General features: G+C 33.3%; 1 long non-coding RNA gene across 1 annotated transcript; it reads right to left on the bottom strand.

Moving 5' to 3' along the window:
- Positions 1 to 20,275: 20,275 nt before the first annotated feature.
- Positions 20,276 to 20,840, bottom strand: LOC132314812 (uncharacterized). Its single transcript, XR_009483509.1, has 2 exons — positions 20,611 to 20,840; positions 20,276 to 20,419 (listed from the first exon to the last, which is right to left on the bottom strand). It is a non-coding gene; the product is annotated as an uncharacterized LOC132314812 (long non-coding RNA).
- Positions 20,841 to 21,446: the final 606 nt, after the last annotated feature.

Genomic DNA, 21,446 nt, shown 5'->3' with positions numbered 1-21,446 from the left:
GCTGGTTCCGTCGGACCTTCACCCTCTTCAATAGGTGCTTCAACATCATCCCTTCTGGTAGGAACACCTCTTGGGGAATCAAATCCCTAAGAAGTGTATCCTCTTCATTTTGCTCCGCCGGATTGGAGCTAGAGCTCTCACCAACATCTTCTCTTGTCGACTTATAGCCAACACATTTGGGTTCCCTTCGTGGCAGCATCGTACTATAAAATAATGAAACGGCTTAATGACATGACGCTAAGGTCCACTGTGGACGACTTAACATGAAATAATGTCGTTCCATCACTTAACATGCAAAACTATGCAAGAAACATTTTAGCGTAAACAATAAGCACATAAACAAATAAGTAGTTAAACATGCTTTTTCAAATAATAAACATGTAGCAAATAATCACATAAATAATGCAAGCAACTTCCCATGCAACTTTACGTAGGCCTCTACCCATCGTCCTAATGGTTTTCAAACCATCGCTCTGATACCAAATTTGTAACGACCCGAACCCGTGGGTCAGGAACGTTAACAGGGTCCTTGCCCTGACCCGAGGTCAACTAGATCACACCATCCATTTTTTATGTCCTTAGTTATCATACAAGTCAAATCCAAGGTCCTTAACTATCCTAATACTCAACATTACCAGGTGGTCCAAAACATGTAGGTCAAGATGGACAGTCAGTCGGTTAATAGCCCCTGGTCGGCCGGCTGACCTACATGGTCGGTCGGCCGAAACGGTGGTAAAGAATACATGCTCTCGGGACTTTCACTGTAGCCTGCGTCGGTCGGCTGATGATGGGGGTTCGGTCGGCTGATGATGGGGATCCGCAGGCCGAAACAAGGCTCTGAACCCTGAAATTTACTGGAATGGCCTCTGACTGTGTTTTATGCCAACTAGACTCACAATAAACCTGTTATGGATTGGAACTCCAAATTCACAGCAATAGTTCAAGACATAAATTGATACAAAGGGTGTATTAATGATTATTCACAACAAAGTTTCTTTCCCATTCATCATCACATATTTATATAGTCTTAAGTTTATACCAAAATACCATTATGGTTTTTAATTACAACACATAACCATGGTTCACAATATGCGAGAACTTTACAATATTTGAGACTTTACAAAAGATTAGTAGATACACAAAAGAGTAGCAAAAACAAGTTTCTAATCCTCTTTAAGCTTGAGATGGTTCAGTGTCTACAACTTTTTTCCCGGGTCCTGAAAAATGTTAAATAAAATAGGATGAGCAAATTGCTCAGTAGGTGGTGTCTAAGACACACCTCTTGTAGCCCCGTGAATCCAGACAATGAATAGGACAATAGGAATTGGGGTCATGCAAAGTCGGGAAAAATACAATATCAATTCCAAGTTTAAAATGAATAAATGTCGTGCCATGAATGTAATGTTATGCATGTTACTCCCCATTTTCAGGAACATCCATCATTTCACAAGCTGTTAATACAACCTGCCCTTTGGTGACTCCGCAGCGACACGAGAGAAGGATTGGCTACTGTCCTTGACCTTTGGTACCTCCGCAGCGTTATTTGGGGCCCAGATAGCTCAACCACGCTAGGGCAATCTCCCTAGTTCCCTCTAGGCTATATTAACACACTGGCCCTTTGGTGACTCCGCGGCAATCGAGTTTTCTCAAAACTAATTTTCTCAAATTTCTCCCCAAAATCCCCTTTTCAATTTCATTTCAAAACACTTCCCCTTCTTCTTTCATGCCCAATGCTTATATGCATATCACATGTCTTTTTAATACTATGGGAATAGAGAGAATTATTATCACACAATTAACATGCTTCCACATAAAATTTCTAACAAATTATTAAGCATCATAGGCATAGAAAATTAACACATTAAGCATACTTTCCAAGTAAATCAACAAATACACATAATTACATGCTCTATATACTCAATTAAATCATCTAAGGAACAATCAATTCAATTTAATCATGCTTGACAACAATTAAAGTAGAAAAACTCACAAAGGAACAAGAATTTGAGTATTAGAGACCCCTACCTTAATTTTATGCAAAACCCCCAATTTCACTTCAAACCCTAAGATTTTGAGATCCTTTAAATGATGGCCAAATGAACATTGGCTCTGATCAACTCGTAAATCTCGTCGTGGGATTCGAATAGTCTCAAACGGCTTCCAAAATTACCAAATATTCAAAGAGAGATCTAACTTTGAAGTTTTAATACAAAAAGAAAAAGAAAATGGAACAAGAAGAGTGAGGTGAGAGAGACCAGCTGGAGAGAAGAGAGAATAGAGACCAAACATGGTCTTTTTGTCCTTAAATGGCCTAAGGGTGGGTCACACCATTTCCATTTTATTTTCCCTTTTTCTTTTTGTCTTTATTTTGCACCATACGCAACATATATATATAGACATTAAATTATAGCCACATATAAAACATTAAATAAAATAAATATGATGCAAATGAATCCAACTAAAATCCCCATAATCGAGAATTCCGGTAGCGGGTTCCACACGGGACCGTCCGACCCGAAAAACTGAAAAATGCCCAAATAATGACCCTTGCATTTCAAAGAGTCCTGGATTCAATAAAATGTCCCAAACAAGTCTTGGACACAACTGGCACACTCCGCAATGTCCAGTTCGCAAAACGACGAAAGAAAAAAATGCCCATGCAACGACAAAATTCCAGAAAAATGAAAAATGGAGAAAAATGGAAACATCACAGTTCAATCTGAATAAGGTAACAAGTTCACACTAGCACCTAGATCCAATAGGGCCTGGCAGCAAAATTTTCTCCAATGCTACAAGTGATAGTTGGACTTCCAGGGTCTTCATGTTTGACCACAACTTGGTTTTGTAGGAAGGAGGAACAATGTTGGGCTATAAAGGCTTCTTTGGGGATGTTGGTTTTCCTCTTGACTAAGTCCTTCATGAACTTTGCATAAGAAGGAATTTGCTTAATGGCAGTGAGAAACGGAATATTAATTTGAAGATTTTAAAAATTTTCTGATATTTCATTGTATTGGGATTCCTTTTTATTATTGACTAATCGGGAAGGGAAAGGTGCAGGTGGAACATAGGGCGGAAGAGTAGGATTATCAATTTGAGAATTTTGGTCCTTTTTGGCTTATGGAGGGTTTGGTGGACAAGACTTTGATGGTTAAGCTCATCTTGGGTGGGTAGCTCAACCTTATTATCGATTTGTTTTCCTGACCTAAGTGTTATGATGTAATTCACATGATCATTTAATTGGTTAATAGTAGAAAAATTTTCTACGTAATTAACCAAATGGCCTTTAAGGATGATTTCAGGTTGGCTAGGCAAAGTACCCCTCTGTCATTCAGACAAAACTGAGTGAGTTGACTTAACTGATTTTGCATTAATTGTTGGAATTGTAGTTGGTTCTGAGTCAAAAGGTTAAAGTGACTTTCTAGCTTGAATTCTCTGATTGGATTGCTTATTGGATTGGTCGAGATTAAGGGCAATCATCTTCAGAGTGTCCTCATAGTTGGAAACATGTTGGTTCTGTGGGACAGGAGGAACATAATTGCTCGTAGGATTAAGTACTAGATCATGATTGTTACTCAACTGGTTATTCGGTGGGAACTGACCTTGAGGAACAAACAAACCTTGAGATTGAGGTTGCCTATTGGAATTACCTTAGAAACCGGGTTGCCACCTAAGTTTTGGGAAGGCAAATTTTGTCGCCATAAAAATTTAGAATGGTTTCGAGTATCAGGATGGTAAGTTTGGCTAAACGTATTAGCCTTTGGTCTCCTGTAGGTATTAAAGGTACACACTTGAGCATCTGAAGTTTCAAAGGGACAATAAACAGAACATACTTCAGTAGGATGATATGAACTAGAACACACATTGCATTGCACATTTGTGGACATAAGTGCAAAAGCATTGAATTTTTTGGTCAAGTCTTTAACTCCTTTAACTAGATTGTGCATCATAGATTTTAATTCATTTTCAGGTTTGATCTCATACCAAGAAGATGTTTTATTGGTTTGGTCATTCCTAGAAAATTGATCAGTGTTCCAATTCTAATTTTGGGCATTCTCAGCTAGTTCCTCAAAGAATGTGTAGTCTTGGTTAGGGGTTTGGGCCTTGAATTTACCTTGGTGCATAGACTCGATCATGGTTCGGTTCATAGGTGAAAGCCCCTTATAAAAACATTAAACTAGTTAGGCTTTATCAAAGCCATGGTGTGGGCATTTAAGAAGTAAATCATGAAAAAGCTCCCAAGTTTGGTGAAATTATTCCTCATTTTTCCCTCTAAAATTGCTTATGGAATCTCTCATTGACTTAGTCTTTTGACTGGGGTAACATTTGTTCATGAATTTACAAGTTCATCCCCTAATTGAATAGAATTTGGAATAATGGAGTTTAACTATGAGGTAGCCTTATCTTATAGGGAGAGAGGAAATAGACGCAATCTGACACCATCTTCATTCAAAACCTAATTTTTGAAAGTGTTGCAAATAGTTAAGAACTTTCCTAAATGGATATAGGGTTGCTCACTTTCAAATCCATGAAATTTGGGTAAAAGGTTGATCGTAGCGGGCCTAATCTCAAACTGGGGTGCAGTAATTTCAGGGAGAACTATGCAATTGGGTAGGTTGGCTGTGATGAGTGCAAAGTAATCATTCAAAGTCTTAGATTCAGCCATTGGATATTGATGGGTGGTTGAAGAGAGCAGGAGGGTTTTCTTTAACTCAAGGAGTGAAGGATCACTAGAACAACGGATTAAACGTTTGTTAACCCACAACCACTTAGGCATAAACACGCAGACAATTCAGTTTTTTATTTTTATTTTTTTTATTTTTAGAGAATGAGGCAGGCAAGTTAGATCCTAAAATAGGGCTAGACATGGGACAGAACACACAAACCATACAAAAAATTTTGGCCTTTTTTTTTTATCCTGAGCTTAAATTCAAGAGTGATGAATTTTTAAATCTAATCTTAAAAAGAATTAATAGGATGGTATCCAAATTAATTCTCCCTAATTAGACAACTCCTACTCCTTTCCAGTTTTAAGTTGAGAGATTATCAGTTAAGGACCATCAAACTAACAACGGAGTAGTTCCCACGAAAGAGTGGAGAGGCTTTTGGCCTGCTTAATGATGGTTCGTCCACACTCCTAGTTAGAACTGGTCTACTATTTATCAATTTGATAATTGCTCATTGCAGTTACTGACAACCGCGTCCTTCCCAGAGGGCCTATGAGCTCGTAACCCTAAAAATGGCTGATGTCTAAATGAATTTTAATTAAATTCAGCGCAGGGTTTGACAAATGCTTGGATTTTGTGATTTGTGGGCCACATAAATGGGTGATGGAATCCTGACCGTATCTTGTTGGGGTTCTACCCTTAAGTATCTTATGCATATGCTAATTAAAATATGCATAGTCAAAACAAACAATAAAAAGAAAAAGGGAGTGGAGTGGGTGAATTGTCTTCCTTTATATTTATATATAAATAAAAATAGAAATAAAAGAAAATAATAAAAGAAAATAAAATGGAAGAAAGTGTGAACCTAGGGTTATTTCTAAGTTATTCTATCATAAAGTTCGCATGCAAAAACCAACAAGCCAGGCCTAGCGGTATCAGCTTCTTACTTCCCAAAGGGAGGTTAGGGGTTCAAGTCTCAGAAGAGACATGTATGTGTGAGTACCAACTAGGAGGAAAAAAAAAAAGTTCGCATGCAAAAATTATTTACCTAAAAAAAATTATGTTTTCCTTATCTAAAAAGAAAAATAAAAGAAATGAGTTTTGCGGTATAAATGAGGTACTTACCTGGAAGACGCGCTCCAATGAGAATATCCAAGTGTTGAATGCTCCCATATTAGTCCTCAATCCGAATCAACAATTCTTTTATTTTTTATTTTTTTTTTACACACTGCTATTGTAACCCTATAGAGAAGAAAAGGAAAATAAAATTAAAAATATAATAAAAAGAATCACCAGGATATATATATATTACTTTTTTTTTTTGAAACTTAATCAAGAGAAAAGAAATAAATAATAATAAAAAAAATGAAAGGGAGGGATAGAAAGTTTGGGTGGGATCCCAAAATTTATGTTTTGAATCTTTTTCTCTGAAATCTTAATCTTGATACGGCAACGACGCCATTTGATGAATGTAGAATTGTGAATATTGTCGTTGCTTCTCTACACTTCATGCAAAAATAAAGAAAAACCTGCCAAGACTAAACTAAAAATGATATAGTGATAAGCAGGGTCGAGCCACTCTCAAATTAGATTCCGAACATAGATTCAAAACATCAATTAAAAGGGATAGAAAAAGAATTTTAAAAACAATTTGATGATGTTTGAATAATGAACTAAAAACAAAATAAATAAATAAGACTAAATAATTTCTGATCAAATAATACGAAAAATCTCAAAGGAAAGAATCCATCACCACGGCTTAATATAAATAAATTTATATATTTCTTTTTATGTAAATTTTCTTCCTGTGAGCAAATCACTTCACTAGTCCAATTACAACTTGGAAAGATGAAGAAAAATCATAGCATTAAATAACACTTGCTTATATATGAGAGAACATATTTTTACTTAATCTGATATTTATTTGGGAAATAGAAGTAGGCATTTTCCGAATTACCATTAATTGGCAAATACGAAGAATCCTCCTTCTAAGTTTTTTTCAAAATAAGAACACAAAATAAAATAATATTCTAAAGAGAAAAACTTACACAAGATGAAGGATACAACTATTTATATTTTAACCATGGTGGCTTCATCACTTCCTTGAGAAAGGGTGTTTAAGCTAGCATACTAACAAAAAAATAAAACTGCTCTTCATAAAAATAAAATTATAAGAAACAAATTTAAAACAAAAATTCTCTAACTTTTATTATTTTCTCTCACTAACAATATACATTAAACCTCCTCTACATATGTCCCTATTTATAGAGTTTAGAATGGAACGATTGGGAGAAGAAATTCTAATTACAGAAGTGAAAATAAAATCTTCCTAAAATCTTGCTACTTTCCAATTTAGAATTATATGCTTTCCAATTTGGCTTGATATGTTTAACTTGATGTGCTTTACAATTTGGCTTGATATCTTTTCCAATTTGACTTAATCTTTGCCGATTTGATGGAAAAGCCAATTTTGAATTTGACTTTAAATGATCATGTAATCTCACATTTTTGCTATTTTTGTCTCTTTTCTTCTCATTCCGAAATTAGCCCCAATAAAATATGAAAAGCAGGGATAAGCAAGTTTATTTAATAGAAAATATTAATTAAACAAAACTGAGTATAAAATAGCAAGTTTTGTGCACTTATTACTCAACTTCAACAGCCTTGATTCTGTTAGAAATTGTAAATGAAAATTGTTTGATTAGTCATCAATAGATGCCTTGGACTGAACATGTGCGATTACTGGTTGGTTATGGAATTAAAAGATGCAACTTAAAACCAACAGACATAACTATTCATGTGAACCATTACAACCTCTTGGAGTGGATGTGTTTATTGGTGAACAGATACCATGTGAACCATTGCAACCTATTGGAGTTGATGTGTCTATTGGTGAATAGACACCACCATTGCAACCAATTGAAGGGATGTATCCAGTGTGAAGTGACACATATAAATGGTTGTATCCAATGATGAAGAGACACATATAAATGGTTGTGTCCAATGATGAAGAGACACACCCAATCCGAAAAGGCACATTGCTTAAAAACTACTTTTTAGTTTTTTTCAAAGGGTTGCACCACCCGAAAAGGCACCTTGTTGCCTATAAATACCCCCCTTTGGATCATTTGCAAATCGTTCATTTCATTTTCATCTATCTCCCTCTCTAGACTTGAACCCAACCCAAGTGGGTTCAAACCATAGGTTGAGTGGTCCGAGCCACTTAGACCCTAATCCAATTTCATCGAGCCATATTAAGATTGGTCTGAATCATTTGGTTCGAATTGCACCCAATTCAGCATTTATAGAGTGTAGATACATTTTTAAGTCAGAGAGAGTATTACACTGTAATACCCCGATATTTTAAAGGATTTATTGTTTGGGATTAATACTTTTATTTTATTTTTAAATTATTTGTTTGATTTAATTGTGATTAATTGTTTTTATTTTATTTATTTTTTTAATGATTTGTTTTATTTAAATTAAGTGGGTAGATTAATTGACTTGTTTTAATTTAGTTATATTTCATAATTATATTTGTTGAATTGGTATGGTGTTTGATTTGTGGAATGCTATTAGTGAATTGTTTATTTGATTTGTGTGTATTTAAGCTAGTGTGATTCTTTTGTTAATTAATTATTTAATAGGTTTAATTTAATTATTTTATTTATTTAAGTTAATTGGTTTGGGCTTGAGAGGATTGGGATCAATGGATGTAGTCTTGGGCTTGAATAAAGCCTTATTGAGTTAATTAATAAAGGCTCTTGGTTATAAAGATATTTAAATAATTATCTTCGCATAATTATATGTATATAAATATAATTAATTAATAATCATTATGGAATGATATATATATATATATATATATATATATATATATATATAGGTATAGATGATTTATTTAACTAATAATTATTTATGGAATGAATATATATATACTATATAATATATATATGTATATATATTTATTATTTAAAGATGATTATTCTTATTATTTTATTTGGTAGTCATAATTGGAATATGATTTGGATTTTAATGTGTATAAATATACGCATAAGACTTTAGCGTTAAAAGTTTTTCACATTAGAAAGATAAGAGAGATGGAGAGAAAAGAAGAAGGGCTGACAAAGAGGAAGTCGGATTAGAGAAAAAGGAGGCCGGATTTAGAAGAAACAAGCTAGTTCTTCTCTACTTCTCCTCTTAGAACTCATAAACTTATCACCTTGGTTATCGAAATTATAGTTTTATTTTATTTTATTTTATTTATTAAATTAATTTATTAATCAGTATATGAGCATGTTTATTATTTACAAAATTATAAATTTAAACATGTGAATATATGTATGTATTGTTTTGATAATTTAAATCTGGTATGTGTGGTTAGGTTAATTAAACTTTAATTTTTGAAATTTTTATAGTTTATTTTAACTTTGTGTAGTGTGATTAATTAAATTAAATAGATCTTAATATAATTATACATGTGTGTGTATGCCCAAAAATAATAAATTAAGCTCTTGGGATTTTTCTGGATTTTTCAAATTTTTTTTAGAATTTGTTTTGTATTTTTAGGAACATTCTGGAATGTATTTGGAATTATTTTTATAATTTTTAAATTAAATATATGCCACTGTTACATATTAGCGTAAGAATAAGGATACTATTATCCAGTGCGGCGCAGCGTAGTGTAACAGTGTGTGCACGCGGTTCTGGGCTGTTGATATATCATTATGAAGGATGGTTGCTTTAGTGCGATGCAGCTTACCTTATTACGGTGTGCCACAAATCTGAGCCATAAAGGTGGCTTGATTGAAGAGAGAGTTGATGTAGTGCAGCGCAAGTGTGTGGAGGCCATAGAGATGCGGTGAAAAGATCCAGTGTGGCGCGCGCATGAGGACTGAACACATTCAGCCAATGGGAGTGTGCTACATCAGCCAAAGGGAGAAGCAGGCGCGTGGCAGCGCGTGTGGCCACTTGTCAGCTTCTGGTGGCGCATGCAGTGGGTCTAGGCGCGTGTGGCGGCACATGGGAGCGCGTGCGGGGATGTTTGAGGTACCTGGAAGTTCCTAAATGGTTCAGTGAATTCCCAAAATTTATTTTTAAGCTGTTAAGGTTGAAAGCAACCATTAGAGGATGTGGTCGTGGTGTTTTGAGAAGCATAGAGTATCACTATGGGATTTAGTGGGCGAATATATATTAAATGAATAATTGGTGATGGAATGAAGTGTGTATGTATATATATATATATATATATTATATATCCATATATAGGAATTAAATAATATATGTTTAGTATAGAAGGAGGTGTATATATATATATATATATATATATATATATATATATATATATATATATTTAAGAATATTAATATTATTATTCTTATTTAACATATCTTGATTAATAGGTAGTATGGTTGGTTAAATCATTAAATTAATGATATGTTTATAATATGCATGGAATGCTTATGTATGATTTGTTTTATTCTTAAATTAGTTTTAAGATCTGGTACATGGTTAAATTGTAAGTATGGATGAGTTGCCAAAGGCTTAAATATACAGCCTTATTATTTATGAATAAATTTCATATATGGAAAGTATGGATGAGTTGCTAATTAAAAATATAAATAAATATACTTAAGGAAGCATGGTTGAATTGTTAATATATAAATAAATATATTTATAATGTCATGGTTGAATTACCAATGCACAATTAAATTGCTATGTGTTAGATGATTTAAAATTCATCTATGGATATTATACGTATAAGTTGGATTAGGATTGAATATTCTTATTAGAATAATCTAGTACCTACTGGTTATTTATTATTTTATTATATTGCTTTAATAATATTGGTAAAGATATAGACTAATTGTCAAAGCATAGACATTAACTATGTTATATAAATAATTGAAATTATAATTTGGTTTTGGATTAAATGTAGTATTCTTTTAATTAAAATTTGTTGTTTATTTAAATTACGGTCTAAGATGGAATTAAGGTTGGAGGAGTTTCTTTTTAAAAGAAATTTATATTGGTGGATTGGTTTAAGTATGATTATTAATTAATCATTGGTTAATGATTTTTATAATTTAATGAACCTATTAATGAATAGGATTATTGTACTATATATATGTCTATCGTCGTACATTAAAGTTAAAACTTTATTAGGGTTGGTTTTGGTAAAGATGATTTGTTTATTAGTTTTTAAAGGCTTGGTAAAGAGAACTGACTCGTGGGTTTGACCTACTTTATTTTTATCTTTTAGGTTACTAGAGGTCCAAGTCCAAGGTTGAGGATCCGCAGCTGGAGGACTTATCCATTCTTTCTGTTTATTTCAAAATAGGATATTATTACTTCATTTGACGTTAGTATTAAATTATGAATTCTTGATAGTGTCTTTTGGTTAACGGGTCCTTGAGTTATAGGATTCCCGAGTTGTAACCATTGGAGAATTATTAATGGATTTATTATTTATTAGTTTTTTCTTCAGCGTATTATTTATTCCTTATTTCATTTTATAATCTGTGTTTGTTTAAATATTTTAATTGTTTTGATATCCCTTGGTTTTGTGCGCGAATTTGATCAACCCGTATTCCGAAATTAGGGGGTATCACATACACGGAGGAGGTTCGCCGTATCTACGAGTTTATAGTACTGCTACTGGTGGATGTAGATCGTTGTATCCTGAAAGATAGACGCCACTGAGTCCATTAGCATCATAGCGGGGCGAATCTATCTTAAGGACATAGTATTCAATACTAGCCTCGGTTCAGGTTCTTTATTTATTATTATTATTTTATTACTTTAATTTGCATGTTTAATTAAATATCTAGTTGAATATTTAATTAATTATTTTAGCATATTATAAATATCTTATGGCATATTAGTATATGGTTAATTATATCTTAAATATCATTTGAAGCATATATTTTACCAATAATCTTAAGACAGATTCATTCCTTGCGTAGATTTTATTATATGCTTCTATTTAAGATATAGACAAGTAGAGATTATACTAATAATTGAGATATAATAAAATAATGTTATATACATTATTATATAATAATATGCTAAATATTGATGTATTCAATATTATGTGAAATTGAAACATGCTATATAAGTAAATTATTGAATTATTTATATAATTCAATATTGGTTGAATTATTTTAATTTTGTAATATGATGTAGTATATTATATTATCTTAAATTTGTATCAACTAAAGGTGGAAAAAAGTACTTTGTTACTTTTATCAATAATTGCACAAGATACTGTTATGTATATTTGTTACGAAACAAACATGAAACCTTAGAAATGTTTAATCATTACAACAATGAGGTTGAGAATCAACTTGGCAAAAATATCAAGGTGTTGAGAAATGGTAGAGGTGGTTAATACAAAATACCATGTGATGATATTTGTTCAGAATATAGTATCATTCACAAAGAAATTATGAATGCTATGTTGATAAGTTATAGTTTAACTCAGAATTTGTGGGGGAAAGTTTTGCTTTCCACAAATTATGTTCTCAATAAAATACCTTAAAGTAATGTGACACCATGTGAATTATGGGAAGGTCGAAAACCTTCCTGTAAATTCTTAAATGTGTGGGGGTGTCTAGCTAAGGTTGTAGTTCTTACTCCTAAGAAAGTTAAAGTGGGACTTAAAATGTGACAACTTTGTAGGTGGGTGTGTTGTGGACGGGTACAAGAGGCACTAACAGACTACCACACTTGGCGAACTACAAGTGCACAGTCCCACATCGCTTAGGTAATGGAAATGGGAAGTGCTATGTGTGGTAGTGTTATCTCCAATTGGTATGAGACTTTTTGGGATAAAACCCAAGAACAAAACCGTGCGGGCTATAGCCTAAAATGGACAATATCATACCATGTGGTGGAGTGAATCGTTACATAAAACCTTTGATATATAGGTTATGCTCATAACAATAGTGCATATCGTTTTCTTGTGCATAAATCATACAATGAAAATAAGTATGAACTTAGATCTAGCAAGAGGGCTAGAACATCTATATCTTTTGATCCTAATTTTATAGCATGTTTATTGGAGAATGAGTCACAAAGCTTTAAGGAAACAAAGTCTTCTTCTGAATGTTATTATTAAATTATTTTTTAGATTAATTATGTGATATAATTAATCATGTGATGTAATATTAAACTATATTGTTATGTAAGTTCAATATTATTTTTATAAATGTTTACTTTTATTTGATACTATAATATTGAACTATATAATTGAATTACTTAATGTGCATAGTAATCCAATTTTACAATATAGTTTATTTAATGTGTGATATTATTAACTTTGTATATGAGTTCATGATTGGTTTGTATATTTAATACAAGAAACAAAAATTAACTAGTCCAATTATGTCAATTCTCCCTATGACGGCCCTGGTTTTTCAAGCCAGTGCGTCTTGTGATGAACCGAAAATTGACCCGATAACGGATCCAGATGCGAAAGCAAGAAAATAAGACAACGGTATCCCAAGGCACAATACACCTCTAAGACACTTTGATGACCTTCCATGAGGTCGTGGAACTCAATGAGAACTGATGCGGAGCAAAAGATCGAAAATATGACAATTAAGCCTCTAGGGGCAAAATAGTCATTTTACATGGAAATGACGTCCCTAAAATGTATATTATTCCCGAGACACATCCATGACTTCCCGTGAAGTCACGGAACTCAAAAGAAAGTAGTGGAAGCAAATTACAAGAAAACCAGACAAAAATAGCCCCAAGGGCAAAATGGTCATTTCTGAAAATATAAAATCGGGTGCTACCGAGCACACCACTGGGAAGACAGCGAAAAACTAATCAAGTTAGTCTTAAGAATCATTTAATTCGAAGTCCGGATGGAAGAGAAAAGTCAAAACAAAGTTTTGACGTCGCCGCGGTCGTGAATAGTGTTTTGACAGCAATGAATAGTAACCTAGGCAAAATGATGAAATCGTGTGCCGTTTTGAGGCACTAAACGACGTTTTCTGGAAAAATACGAAGAAGAAACCCCTCTCAAGATAATTTTTCCAAGTTGACCATGTCAAAAGAAAATTTTATTTTTGACGTGAAATCCCCAAAATGCCCTTACAACAGACTTTTTCAAATAGTGCAGGTGCGCACAGGAAATCAGATTTGAAGCGAGGTTTTCGGGTTCGAGGTGACATTTTCTGAAAAAATGTTGTGAAGAAACCCCCCCCCCCCCCCCCTAAAATCACGTTTCCTATTTGACTATGTCAAGACCAGAATTTAGTTTTTAAAAGAAATTCCTAAAATGCCCCTAGATCAGTTTAGACCAAGAGGGTTAAAAAGCTGCTACATGCATAGTAGAAAACTGAACTTTGCAAGGGATTTTCGGTATAAAGACGACATTTTCTAGAAAAACACGAAGAAGAAACTCCCCCTAAAATTACATTTTCTACCCGACTATGTCAAAAGAAGAAAAAAAAAATACACTGTGAAATGCCCAGAATGCCCCTGATCAGTCTAGGCCAAAAACAAGGAAAATGCAACTTTGCACCAAGTGTTCATTTGACCCTAAATGCATTTCTAGGCTAAAATGATATGCACGCAAACCTATTTAGTGTTTTTAAGCACGTAGGAATGGTCCGTGGCTCTAAAAAATGGTCGATGCAAAATACGACCCCCCGACAGCCAAAAATGGCGAAAATGAACTTATAATGGAATATTTGAAATCTAAAAATATGAAATGATTTCAAATTACTGTTTGGCCCTTAGCCACACTTCATACATGATTAATGAGACCCTATAAAAGAATAATAATGGAATTCCCATATCCGATGCAAACATAGTGAAGCGAAGACTTGTCATTTTTCAATATTTTTATAATATTTCTTGAAGTCAAAAGTTACATAGGATACAAAATAATAGTCATTGGCCTCCGGCCTCATCTCATACATGTCAAATACATCGTAAAAGGTGTACTTATGTACACATTTCATATATGGAATCAAATATACAAATTTTGACATACAAAGCTACAAATAAAATTTCATGCCAACATTTTCATGAAAATGATACTTCAAGTCTACGAAACTTCCATGGCTTAGTGTGTATCACAAATCAAGGTCCATGTACCTAAAAAATGTCCCCATTACGTGGGTGAGTAACATAAAGCTACTCATAGGAGATGATCATGCATCGACCTAACATTTTACAATTATATCACCCTAAGATGAAACATATTAAAGGGGCTCATGCCACTTAACGTCTATGTCAAAGTGAGACTCATGGATCATCCTAAGCTACTCATACAATTGAAATGAACAACGATATACAAGTATACATGCTCAAGTACACTAAACCGTATTAAAACATAATACACGACATATAAGCATATATGTTCAAGTACCCTAAATCATGTTAAACAAGAAAAACAATATCCAACATACATACACAAGTATTTGATATATATATAGAGTACTCATAAATCAAGTATACAAACACAAGTATACTAAGCTAAACAAAATATGCATAAGGCAAGTATACACGGCACAAGTATACTAAATGAAATTTAAACTCATGGAGCAAGTATACAAGTTCAAGAATACTAATTAGGATTCAAATACCCAAAGTAAGCATCAATTCTCAAGCTACAAGTAATCCATGATTAACAACTTGAAATTAAATGCGAAATCAAATAGTGAAAAGATTAGGACATGCGGTCGCTAAACCAAACAAGTATTTTCGGGTAATTACGACCCACAAGGTACCACCTAGTGCGCACTTATGACTTAGAGGATACTTGTCCACGTACTAGTGCCAAACCCTAATCATCACATAAATTATGTCCTCACAAACTTTCCAAAATCAATAAGTTCAAAACTTATACAAAATCAAATGCAAGTTACCACATTCCATGCACAAGTAAGGTTGAGTCCACACAAACCATGTCCTAGAATTCAAGTCTATATAGCATATGACATGTTATGTCCTCAATATGTAATTTATACCTAAAGTAAGAGTATTTTACAACAATTGAACTAAATTACCATCCTAAGCCACAAATACTAAATAAGCTACAATATAGTAACTAGCTTTCAACGTAAACAATTATAATATTCTAACAAGCTATATACCTACACAAAATATATTTAAACAAGTCATGCAAGACAATGATATCCTATATCATGCTAAGTCCAATTCCTAGATTTAAACATAGGAACAATTTCAAAGACATAGTTAAATCCATGGAACAAGTAGACAGAATTTAATTAACTAAAATAATTAAATTCTCTAGATTTCGAATCAATCCCAAATAATCTCAAATTAATATATGTTAAGGGACATAGCATAGTCTTCACATATATCTCATCAAATATTGAATCAAGGGATTAAAACACTTAAAATAAAATTAATTAAACTCATTAATTAATTTTCTCTAGATTTTCAAATAATTCCAGATGTCCTCAATTTTACATAGGTTGAAGAACATACCAAGGCCTATTTTACTATCACATTACAAGTTGATTTCATGCTTGTTACAACTATGTGAATTAATCTTTCACAAAAGATAAATATTAAATAAAATTTGCATTTCTTATTCAAATGTTCCCAATTTAATATATGTTGATATACATACCAAGGCCTAATTTACTAGCATGCCACAATTTAATTCTAAGGTACACACCTTCATGAGAATTAAATCTTAAACATAGAAAATAATTAAATTAAATTCTAAAACTTGAACAAAGGCATGCTTACAAGTTGTATATACTTATATAACAATCAATACAACATTAATATAAATCTAAGACATCCCCTACCTCAATTTGAGATGAAAATCTCAAAAGCCACCAAAATGAAACCGTTCTGAATCCGATGATACTTCGGGGTTTTGTCAGGGACAACGCCGTGATCAATAAACCCCAAGGAAGACATACCAAAATTCTCACTTGACCTCAAACCTGAACTCAAAATTTGGCCAAAAATGGGTTCTAATAAGGGGGAAAGATGCGCGTCGTCAAGACAAACACAAAATGCAAAGGCCCTATGACTTTATAACAAAGGGAAGGAGGTTTAATTGAGAGAAGAAGGGTGGCAGCCCCCCTTGGGCTACCATGGCAGCTGCTGGTCATACATGAAGAGAGGAGAAGGTCAAAAATGAAATGTCTCACCCTCTTTTTATAGGAAAACCCTAAAAGTGCCCCGAAAGGGCCCTTCCAGGTCCCCAAAAGTGAAATTTGAGCAGACGCACTCAAATGAAAAAAATCTATGAACAAAAAAGAACCAAAATGAGAAAATATGAATAACAGAAGAAACGGCGTCAAAAACTGAGTCCCGAGCAGAAAGATATGCCTCGAACAAGTTCGGCGGCAATCGAGGCCAAAAACCTTGAAACTGGGGGAAAACGACCAAAAGGCAATTCTAAGAGTACACGACTCGATGAAAAGTGAAAATGAATCCCGTACGAGAATCTAGGTTCAAAATGAGGCATTTTGTAATAACTTTCATTAATTGCACAATGGCCTCTGCAAAAAGGGTTAACTACACTAATGACCCAGAATGAAAATATCTTCCAAATATATTTTCTTAAAAACCCCTGAAATAAAATATCTCCAAAAGATATTTATGAAAAACACCCCAAGAAATAAAAAATATTTCTGAAGAACTTTGCATCCATACCCTTATGGACACCGGGAGCAACTAGGGTACTTTCCTACAAAAGTAAAGATACGTATTTCGTGGAAACCACTTAGAATGAAGATACATGAAGTCAAAAACCAACCCTGAACACAAAAAGTGAGGTTATGCTAACAAAGTGACAAACGGGGAAAAGGCAAAATAGGGAAAAGGACGAAAAGTGAATAGTATCGAAAAACGAATGTGAAAATGACTCGGTCCTTAAAGGAAGTTGTCAATCCAAAGGAAAGAGTCTCAGAAACCATTTTTGAGCACTCGAGATGACACTAAGTGACAAGAAAGTGAACTAAGAAAAAAAATTTCAACGAAAAAAATTCATTCGTGAAATTCTAAGGAAAAAGGAAAGGAAGGAAATGACCGGGTCATTACACTCTCGATAGTCAAGGGAAAAAGATTTATACTAGTGTTTAAGACACGTATAGCTGTGAATGGGTTGAATAAGTGAAGATTTTCCAATAACTCTAAAGAGTTTAATGAAAAATGTTATGAATACACTAAGCAAGTACACCGAGACAAGCTAAATCAAGCTAGCTAGCTCTGATGTACAATTTAGCTAAAAGCTAAAATGTTACTGAGTTGCAAACTAATTCGCTTAGCTACAAGCTAAAATGATTAATGAAGTGCACATAACCAAAGAGTAAAATTAGCTATAAGCTAAAATGATTAATGAAGTGCACAGAACCTAAGAGGAAAATAAAAATCTGTTAGTTGGTTCTAACTCTCAACTTGATAGTAAAAAACATGAGGGTGATGAGTAGCCATTTTAGCCATAAGTTATTTGAGCTATACATCATATCTGCTCATGTAGGAGGGAATAATACTACTTGTAAAGTAATAGTTTTTAAAGAATATTCTTCAAAACAAATTACTCTACTACCAAGGTATATTACTTAGATAAGTGTGTACTAAAGTTATGAACTACTATAATTGATAGCTAAACAAACTTAACTTCAAACTAGCGGTAATAGCTGAGAAGTGGGTGTTCATCATAACCTAGTAGTGAGATATGAGAAGAGTGTACTTAATCTAAGCTAGTAAAGATAGCTAAGAACTCACTTTAAACTAGTAATGATAGCTGAGAAGTGAGTGTTCACTCTGTGGTGATTGTATCCAAAGCTTAAATAATAAGATAATTATTTGCTTAAATGATTGAGTTATGTAATGTGTGACACATGAAAGGTTATGACATGTTAATACGACTGGCTTAACATGAACCTAAACATAAATAACTCAATTTATAAATACAAAAGATGTAAAAGCAAATATTAATTAGAGCCCATTGTAATTTATATCTTTAGCATCAATTCACGGTAATGTCAGTGAATTATTATAAGAATATGCTAAAGATAAAGTGAGTACATATGCACTATAGACTGTTATATATGCTTGTTGAGAAGCAAATATGGAACCTTGAAAAGGTAGATAAGGTGAAGTATTTAATATATGGTACTTCCATAGTTGAAAAATCATAATAAATACATTAGAGATAAAATTTCAGGATTATCCCAAAGTTATGGGAGATATTATCCATAGATGAAATTTGTTACGAGTCACTCATCTTAAGAGAAATACTTATAAATGTGGGGGGTTTCGAGTCCTGAGAGTTTTAGGATAGAACCAAAAATCATTTATAGTATTATAACAATAGTGCATGTTGTTTTCTCTGAGGAAAATATTATGGAACAACTAGAAGAGTTCTTTTTCCAATGGAAGAGCTGAGTTATTTGTTCTAGTTGAAGAGTAAAGTGTGCAAGCTTATAAGTCCTTGAGTGGATTAAAGCTGGTACTGAGATAATGACATAAATGTGATACATAAGTCATTATATGCCTTAAAAAATTAATTAACATCTGATAACATAGTATATTCTCAATAAAGTGAGATTGTGATAATACTAGTTATGACAACAAAAGCCTAGCTAACTTTTGTAGATGTAAATCTCAAATACAAATACTAGTCAAAGTATATCACTGGTTAAGATTACAAGGCATCTTAATAACCTTTCAATCCAATATAGGATCACTGAAAAACAATAAATTAGGTAGTTGAGATATACCCTAAGTCCAATATTGCATAGATCGAGGTGTCTAACTAAATTGGAGATGTAACAGTGATGCAATTTGGATGTGGGATATTAAAGACTTCAAATCCAAGAGTGGATATGTCTTTAATATTAAAGGTATAGTTGTATCTTCTTCATATAATTCAAAGTTAGAAACTTTGAATAAATTAAATAGGAAAGTCAATAGACTTTATCTAGAGTACATTTCAAAATAAGTCTACACTTGTGCCACTAAAGAAAAGGATATTGCTAACAATAAGCAATTTTAGGGCACAAAGTATTCAGTTGCTCTCAATTGGAGAAATCTCTACAGAGTGTAATATTTATAAACACAACCTTGTGGCCACATATAAAATTGAGGGTTGTACTAGAGACCAATTGTACAGATCATCGAGGGGAATGGGATTAAAAGCCGAAAGCTAACGAGTCATCTTAATGGAAATCCAACCTAGTTGACTGGAGATCTCAAGATCTAGGTTCAAAAGGACAACAAAAATTCTAAAAGGCTCACCAGAAGCACTGGGAAGATATAAATCTTCTGCCCATTCTATAATGAGACAGTGCTACCTACAACGAGGATTAGGATAAGCTACACTTTTAATGACTCTTATACCCTGAAAATTCAAGTGGGGTATGGTAGGATACTCTTAATAAGAAATCACCTATATGAGTGTGAAGTGGGGTCGCTTCTATGAGAACTATAAAGGCTAAGTTTTCTGGAGCACTCATTGAATACCAAGACTTGTTCAAGGCCAAAATGAACACAACAATGAGAACCAACTTTATGAGGAAAGCTACTGTGTAACGCCCCGAATTTTTCTAAATAAAATCTTCGATTTATTCAAATCAAAATACTTCAATTTACACCCAGGATCTCAAAAGAAAATACCATTTTATTGATATAGAATCAATTCCTCAAAAATGAATACAACATCTCTCAAAATAAATAAATTAATTCCTCAACACCAACTCTTCAACCTAAGCCCGCTACTAGCAATCCAAGTTCATCCTCGGTACCTGAAACTGTAGGGGGTGAGACAGTAGGAAAAACAATAACAAGGATTTCAAGAAGTTTCATGCAAAATTAATTTCACAAAAATATACATATATTTTTAAACAAAAATACGTATATGCAATTTAAACAAAAGAGCAATCATAAAATATTTGAAACAAATCATCTAAGTCATTCAAGGTATGATGATCCCTACTCTACAAAACAAATCATCACTGAAATATCAAAGCCTCAAGTCCGGCCCTCTGTGCCGTCTCTCGGCTGTCTGTCCTCAATTTTATCTAAACTCTCTCTAAAATCTTTCCTCTATTTTTCTCATTCTCTGAATCATTTCTCCAACTTAGCAGTACACAAACACACCAAATATATAGGCAATATGTACCGACCCAACACAAATATCACAGGACAATTACTTTCTTATCTCTCAAATCATTTCATTTCTTTGTTCATCAGATTCCAATAACCCATGTGCACGAAAAAATCAAAGTAGAGAAAGTGATGCCCAAAAGTCTCGTGGGCCCCGCAAAAAAAATCATATCTCTTATTGTCTCTAATTTTGGTTGGTGCATCTCACTTTTTCCTCATTCCATCAGACAACACATATATACATAATATACATGCATAAAATCAAAGTCAAAACCCATTGTGCTTCAAGACCAACAAAGCCACGTGGGGGAACAAGGCAAAAAGAATAATTTGCCAAAATATCATTTAATGGGTCCCACGCCACCACCTCCTTCCTTATCATCTTATCACCTTCCAAAAACCATTTAACCAACAACTATAACAGACCACGTGAACATTTCTAAGCCAAGGAAAATTGGCAAACAAGTCTCCAGTGGGTCCCGCGAAAATATCATCACAATTTTCACAATATCAAAGCCTCTCTCTTCAAATCTCGTCCAAGTGCATTCCACCTCACAACACATAAAAGTATATATATATATCATAACCAAATCAAACCATTCTCAACTCTTTTAAATAACAAGTGGGGCCCGCGGACAACCAATTCCATTTTCCCTTTTTCTTTCT

This window comes from Cornus florida, unplaced genomic scaffold (assembly GCF_030987335.1).
Source record: "Cornus florida cultivar Cherokee Brave unplaced genomic scaffold, ASM3098733v1 CherokeeBrave_3.0.0_Hap2_Chr06, whole genome shotgun sequence".
NCBI classification, from domain to species: domain Eukaryota; kingdom Viridiplantae; phylum Streptophyta; class Magnoliopsida; order Cornales; family Cornaceae; genus Cornus; species Cornus florida.
Note: the sequence above shows the minus strand (reverse complement) of the source record. Positions and strands in the feature narration are given on the sequence as shown.